We start from the raw sequence: 7,903 nt of genomic DNA, 5'->3' as shown, positions 1-7,903 counted from the left end.
AAGTAAGCGTAGCAGGGGGCGGCAGAAGGTTAGATGGAGGGATGAGTTTAAGGATTTTGCAGGCAAAGTGTGGATGAAGCTGGGAAAGGGCAGGGTTAATTGGAGAGACGTGGGAGATGCCTTTGCCCTGCAGTGGGTGTAGTCAGGCTGATGATGATGATGAATAAATTGTTCAGCCTTTGCCTTCTGTAGGCTCCTTGCTGTCAGCTCGATGACATTTATTCTGGCGCTCATTGATTGCCCGGTTTACCCGATATATTGTTTCGGACAAGAGGAGCATGGAAGCATGTCGATAACATTAGACGATGCGCAGTTAAAGCTTGCCTTTATATCGACCCTGATGTCGCCTGTCGCGCCTCTAACAGTATTGCCGCTCTTTAAATGATTTCATATGTCTTGCTGTGAGGACACATCTGCATGCCACGAAACGAGAGAATTGGCACTAAGAGCTATCGCTGCGAAATCGCATTCTGAGCCCCTTTGCACAAGCACTCATCTATCAATACACGCCATCATGATCCAGCAGTACTGTTATCTTCATGATATTTATTGACATTAATAGCCATTGTAATCATCGACATCATCGCTTTGTCTGCTTGCCGGAAAAGCTGCTACCGGTAGCTCGCGGCGTGTGGCAAAGGCGGGACACTTGTTTCTCTTGTCCTCTCCGTGTCTCCTCCCTTGGTTGTGTTCGGCATGAGCTTATAAGGAATGCTACGGACATGCACCACACATTAGATATGTGAGAGACTACACTTGGTTCCTACAGGCGGGGCTAGGGCATCGGCGCTCGAGCCGAATAAGGCGAGCGCTAGGTTTGAAATGTATTCAATCTAAACGATGAATTGCAGCAGAAACCGGCGCGGAAGCGAGCAAGCAGGTGGAGAAGTAATGGTGGCGATGTGGCGCCGTTACCGGTGCAGCCTTTGTCCAAATTTTAGAGCACATGGGGTCTGCTTTTAATCTCCGTACAGGGGCTTTTGTAGCGTCTGTGTAAGTCCGAATTTTCAGAAGAGTGAGGTCTAGAATTACTATTCTCTCCACGAGGCCTGTTGATTTATAACAATGCACACTTCATGCATCAAAAGAGCTTCCTTAGCTGTAAACAGTGCACAGCAGGTATACTTTATGTCTGAAATTTACATCATTGCAGTTAGATCCAGTTGATGCCATTTACGCTCCACATTTTTGTGTGTCGACAGCAGCCACTTGAAAGATGACTGGTGAAAGCGTTACCAGCACATACGTCCTAAGGTGTGCATGGTTTTTGAGTTTCCCAGATATTGTGGCGCTCCAATTTTCAACACTTTTCTCCGTCAAACTACCACAGGGTAGACGCAGGTGCCCGCGATTAAAACGGCTTTCCTCTGTTCGTAACCTCTTCTCCTCAGGCAACCCCTTACCGTGCTGCTGTCGTCTTCATTGCGGGAACTGTCATGTGAGCTCGTGTCCTTTAAAGGATTGGGTCATGCATAGCGATATATGCGCACAGGAGTGTTGCATGCGAGAAAGGCTGCATGTGGTTGGATATTCAATAGAGATTCCCGCTCGGACTCTACCCTGCTTCACTGCAGCAGCATAGGTTCACTGTTGACTGAGAAGCTGTAGCTGCCAGGAAGCAGTGGCACGGCTTATCATCAGGGCCGCATTGCGCGCGTATTTTTTGCAATGTAAGGAAACACTTAATCTCGTGTGCGACATTTATCAATGCTCTTCCGTTTCTATTGATTTTGTTATCAGAAGTGCCCACCGGAGAATACTATCGCTGGAAGCCTGCATACTTCTCGGACGAAACATGGCGCAAACTCCCGGATGACGTCAAGAAGCGCTACGATGGGAACGTCGAAAAAGATGGATCAATAAAGGAAAGGAAAGTTTGTACTCGTTCTAAAAGTTAAATCATATTAATTATAGTTTCTCATCGCTGCTAGAACTTTAGTTGTGTTAGCGTGCGACTGATTTGTCGAGAGCTGTATCATCATTGTAAGATTTGTAAAATCAGGCGTGCAGTGCAAGCATCATTGTTATTGTGGGGTAGTTGAATAGCATCGTGTTTCTAGCATGCCAAAACAGAAACTGGAGAACAGTTGGCTGCGTTTATGCTTCTTTATATGCGTGCTTTTTGGTTTTGTGTGCTTTTGTCTACAGGAAGCCTAGTTGTGGCACTCGGCTTGGAGATGCTATGTGACCAGGCATTGTATGCTCCGAAAACTTCTTATGCCACAAAAGAGTGCGATAAGATCCGGCGACTTGAGCTGCAGACGCTGGCTGTAACTCGGTGGCTCGGCATCCTGTCTGCTAAGGTTGTAAGCAGGAGGAAACGTTTCTCCGTCATCACTTCTGCCAGCCAGGAGTAGTGGTGCAGTAGGAAGCACTGGGGAAGGACCGAAGCGGAGGCGCGAGCAAGAGGTAGCGAAAGAGGGGGACGGGGGGATTCGACATGCTCGAAACGGCAGTAATAGAGTGACTCTCCGCTTAATTTGTGGTCCCGGGTTCGTACCCTGGACCAGGACGAATTTTTCTTCAACCGCGAAGTTCCTGAGAACGCTGTATAGCTTTTCTTTGTAGTCGTATGGCTGTGCATGGGTGGATGCCAGTGAGTAATGCACCCTTATTACAAATATACTCCACCTTGGTGGATTCCCCTAAACATCTGATCAGGTATATGTGTGTGTTGTTAATCGAACTCTATGCTGGAAGTTTCGAATGAGAAGCACGCATAGCGAACACGTCTAAAACTGGCGCTACCAGCGCTGGTGCGGATTTTGTGGTTTCGGACATCAGTATTTCCGCTACTGCGACAAGTCTTGTCCAAGTGCCGTAAGGCGAAGCTATCATTCTGCCTTGGCGCGTCCGACCCAGTGACACTCAGTCGTCGCAAAATTATTAGTAATTAGGAAACTGGCACCGCCGAATGGACCTTGTAGGCAACGTGCTAAAAATAGGGTGACGCTAAAGCTATCCCCCAAGGGTATGACGCCACAGCGTTAATGGGTATTTGCTGCAATCTTTCGTAATTAACGCCTCTTTCTAATCACACATACTCATTAGCATGCTTAAGCAGGCACACTAGAACACGTGAAACACATGAAGACACTCGAACTCTTTCCTTAACCAAGTAGAACGAAAGTGCCTCTTTGGCCTAGGGGTAGCGTATCTGACTTGCAACCCATGGGTCATGGCTTCGATTTCCAGTATATTGCAGCAGTTTATATAAAGCATAGTTAATTTACATTCCTACGTGTTATGATGACATTTCAGGCATGCTAAGGCCTCATAGCCAAATATAAATATGGTTTTTGGCCGTTTCCATTTCATAGGGGAACGTGTGACCTTCAGAACGCTGCCGACCAATCCTTAATTAGCGCAACAACGCGCACGGCTTTTCTTCTGAACGTCTGCTTTGCACTGTCGCATTAGCTCTGATTTCCTTTCTTTTTACTTTTGTCTCAGTGCCATTCAATGTAACTTCATGGTGTACAAACAATGAGACATTTGGCAAGTATAGTATTAAATGATGTGCTTATGAAGAGAAGGATGATCGGTGGCATCATACACAACATAACAAAAGTCATAGTTCAAGAAAAATACTGAATGAGAACCTCAGAAACCGTATTATTTACACACACTCTCTCAGTTTACTTGCCGCTCTCCACTCTAACAAATGCAATCACTCCGATGCACGGTGACATCATACACAACATAACAAAAGTCATAGCTCAAGGAAAAAATATAAAACTTTGCTGGGTGCCGAGTCATCTCGGAATTGACACAACGAGAGAGCAGAACTCTGCGCTTCAAAGGCTCGTGGCAAGCAAATAAAAAAGAAAATATTCTCTTTAAGGATTGCATGAACTCGGTAAATTGTAAAAAAAGCAAAAAATGGCAGTCCGCTTGGGACAATGAAGCGAATTACAATATACACTTTGTAAAACCAGTTTTATGAGAATGGAAGTCCTGCACCCGCTGAGAGCGTTTCAAGGAAGTGATTATCTGCCGTGTCCGTATAACACCCACACATCTAACACATAATTTCCTACTGACGAAATAAGAGAAGCCCAAATGTGAATTATGCGAAGATGAGCTAACAATAAACCATGTTTTATTTTCATGTAGAAAACTTGGAACACTGAGGAAAATGTATTTTGAAGTTTTTTACACTGAACACAGGCAATTTCACCCTTAGGTGAAATTCCACTCTTAGGTGAAGATGCACTTGCTCACATTTCACATATTTTTATGTTTTTAAAGACAGCAGTTTTCAACAAATTGTAGATCTGATAATATTGAGTAATTTATAAGAAGAGACATTTTTAACCACACCTCAGCTGTTTTCTCATTTCTGAGAAGAAGGCTGTGGTCTTTATTCGATTGGTTGGGAGCCTCAACGTCCTTGCACATGCAATGATAGTTGCAGAGGTTACTCGACTTTCGTTAAAGCTTTGTCTTTTCTTTGGCATCACTAGGTAGAAAAACAAACATTTTAGGCCGTCTACACCACCAATCACTTTTTGCAAATTTTATAAAGTTCTGCAGAAAAATTTTCTATACCTTGTGCTTGGCGCATGATGGCCATAGCTGACTACGTGCCATTAAACACAACAATACTTTTTCTCGTCGCCGCATCATCTACGGGCTGCCATATCATCCTGTTAACTGTACGGAGTGTCGCGCTTGACTGCTTACTTAATGAGGCCAGTTACATTGTCACAGGACTTTCGGGGTACACACGCCTTGATGCGCTCAAGAGCTTCAGCAAGCTCAATGACCGTTCAGAGCTCCTCGACATGCGCACGCACACGCACCAAACGCGACTTCGCGGCACAAACGCAGGCGGATCCTCAGGCACCATGTACACACATTTCCCACTTTGCCGAGCAAGACGCCACAGCAGGAAACCACGCCACTCACTGAAGGGAAGCCACTTCCACTACATATCGATGCGCATCTGCGAATGCGGTGCGGCGCTCACTCCCCTCAACTGAACGTGTTCTGTACACGGACGCTGCACTTCCTGCAGACGGCAGCAGCCGCACTTGCTATGCTACTGCGTGGTACGACCAGACAACAGAGAATAAGGGCCGATCCCCCCCCCCCTCCATACATCGGCAGGAGCGCAGTCTAGTAGCTGAGCCAAACTAATGGCCATTTCAGACTATTTGCAGTCGGCTTTCGCACTTTCTTCTGAAACTGAACCCATTCACCGTCGTCTGTGCACGTACTCTCAAGCTGCCTACCGGGCATGCGCCAGCGTTCTTTATATGGACCCTATAATGCAGAACATAAGGCATAACGCATGCCTGCTTCGCGAACGCGGTCAGCATGTAATCATCCATTCGGTAACATGCGCACTTCGCACTTTCCGCGCACTTCGGTATCCATGGAAACGAGAAGGCTCATAGAGTATAGCACGCGCTGATCTCTCTCGCATCTGATACTCCTCGTTCCGTCGCTACCACACCTGAGGTAGCAGATCTGATCGCGGAGAGGCCTGTGACGAAACCACTTTGCGCCGCCTTCCTCACTGCTGTGGGCAACCCCCTCTCTATACCTGCGCTTGCTCTGGTGGTATTCACGCGAAGAGAATCGGTCCTGCTGCGGCGGATTCAAACAGGCACCATTCTTAATCCTATCTTGGTGGACCGTTTTCATTGGGACGGCAGGATGCCACCTGTATCTGGTTCCTGGTCGAGGTGCAACTGCGGTGCGAATATGAACTACCTGTTCTGGGAATGTCCTCTGTACACACCACCTCGCCTTCGAGTGCTGGCCACGTTTAAGCAGGAGCCGTGGACTTCTTCTATTTGGACCTGGGCCTGCCCCGATACCTCGTCTCCAGATTGTGCCATCGAGCTCTGGCGGGCACTCCTCGTGTTCATCCATGACTCTGAGGCGTAGCTGGTTGACGAACGGCTCCGCAACGCTCTCGAGAGGCACACAGCCTCCACTTAGCTGCCTCCAGGAAGTTTTAATAAAAAGGAGGCAGCCTTACCCCTTCTCCTTAACAACATTCCCTTCCACCGTAGCGCCTTCGGCGCATTCTAATGTGGAATAAACATGGGCTTCAATCAGTTAGTCGCGTTAATCATAGCATGTACTGAATCTATGACGGTTACTGATGGCCAGCTACAAATTTTTAACTGCAACCAGGCGCCCATCTGTTTCGGCAAAACAAAAAATTGAAGAGACAGGTAACGCGAAAGCGTAATGGATTACTTCCCATATATGCAAGCGGTCATTCTCTACTTTACATTCACAGACCCCTGGTAGTCCTCATACTCCTCCTGGCGCAGTGGTGCGGCGGTTAAGCGATCCACCACTGCCCTACGATGGCAGGCGCTTCCATGTTCTTGAGCCTTGTGCGCTATAGGTTGCTCTTTCCGAGCAACCAATAGTTAATTTAACTACCACCTGCCACGGTAGGCAGTTTGCTAACAATCTGGTTGGCAGGCTGTGAGGACATTGTAAGGTCACGAGACCTCCCAGGCCCACCAGCCTCCATGGTTGCTTTCTGGGCACCATCTGCCGGACCAATGCCCGTGATTTTAGAGCGTGAGACTACTTCTCGCGTTTTGTAACCCTGGGTAATGCGTTATAATGGCAAATCGTAACCTAGTGATTGCCGCGGTAACTGACGTGGTTACGTAATGGAATAAAATAAGAGATAAAGAAAATTTATTGAAAAACACGAATACGTAGCTTACAAGGATTCAAATAAGAGTCGAGCAAACAGAGGACACGGGGCATGCAGAGGTAGTGCGGTACAGGAGGAAAAAGTCTCGAAATCAAAAATCACAACTTTGTGCAAGCAGATCTTATGGACTTCATTCATACATTATGAAGGAAAGAAAATGAAATAAACTCCCGCGGGAGCCCCGGCCACAGAGCATATTGAATTCTGCGCAGTCAATGGTCCTTTGAGCTCTCACATAAACAAGGAGAGACGCAGGCCTGTGACTTCACAAGCCAAACAAGATTAGCTGTAAAAACCTACAGGGCAATTGAGAGAAAGGGTTCGCCTAAAGTGTAGCAAATGCATAGATTAATATCTTGCCCCTAGTGACACGGCACCCTTCCTGAGTTTGATGTGTGGCATCAACCACGTGCGGAGGAAGCTTTGCTCTCCAAGGGTAAGGAGTTGGCTATCTAGGTAGCCCCATAAAATCACCGAGAGATGGACGTGCTACCATCAGGAACATGAGCCGACGTGGTTGGCGCAATTATACGGCAGCATTCCTGTTTTTCCAAAGGATCAGACCGATGAGCCGCGTCAAGAGGCTCGAACTTCCCGCGCGGTTTTTTAGCGATAGCTACAATACGCCAGCCACTTCGCGAGGTCAGCGTGGCACCACTGGTCTGCCAGCTGTGCGCATGCGCAGTGACGTCATAGCCCGCAGCTGGTGTGCTCGCCGCTGTGCCGACGGCAGAGCAGACACCGGCGGCCTCGTCAGTTGTGCGCATGCGCGGAGTGAGGACAGAGCACGCAGCTGGTGTGCGCGCCGCGCGCGTACATTATGCTAGCATTGTTAGCTAGCATTATGCTGGCATTTAATATCTGATTTAATATCTGCTACGGGTCCCATTTGGGCCCAAGATATTAAACTCATTTTTGGAAATGTGGCGGAGTGCTTGAAGCTTGCTTCACCTCTGCCACAGGTTGGCCTGGTATTGCATTGCCTCCGGTATCGGCCTGGGGCATAAAAGCGCGCGTCTTTTCTATCACTTTTTGCTCTCCTATCTTTAACTCTCCTACTTTCAGCACGTGGCAGCGATTGTGGCTCAACTAGAGCTAGTGGGCAGGCCTGTGCACTTTCCTCTACATTTTTCCTGACAACAACAGCAAGCAAGCAAGCGGCGCTATGGCTGCCGTGGCAGCTGCCAGCGGCGTGGCGCGCCGGCGAAA

The 7,903-nt window shown here is 47.8% G+C and overlaps 1 non-coding gene and 1 pseudogene across 1 annotated transcript; both read left to right on the top strand.

Moving 5' to 3' along the window:
• Positions 1-4,615: 4,615 nt before the first annotated feature.
• LOC144133698 (uncharacterized) lies at positions 4,616-5,952 on the top strand (annotated as a pseudogene).
• A 1,557-nt stretch (positions 5,953-7,509) lies between these two features.
• Positions 7,510-7,699, top strand: LOC144116631 (U2 spliceosomal RNA). Its single transcript, XR_013311940.1, has one exon. It is a non-coding gene; the product is annotated as a U2 spliceosomal RNA (small nuclear RNA).
• The last annotated feature ends 204 nt before the right edge of the window (positions 7,700-7,903 follow it).

This window comes from Amblyomma americanum, chromosome 1, assembly GCF_052857255.1.
Source record: "Amblyomma americanum isolate KBUSLIRL-KWMA chromosome 1, ASM5285725v1, whole genome shotgun sequence".
In the NCBI taxonomy this organism is placed as follows: domain Eukaryota; kingdom Metazoa; phylum Arthropoda; class Arachnida; order Ixodida; family Ixodidae; genus Amblyomma; species Amblyomma americanum.
The sequence above is the reverse complement of the archived record's forward strand: the minus strand, read 5'-3'. Positions and strand labels throughout refer to the sequence as shown.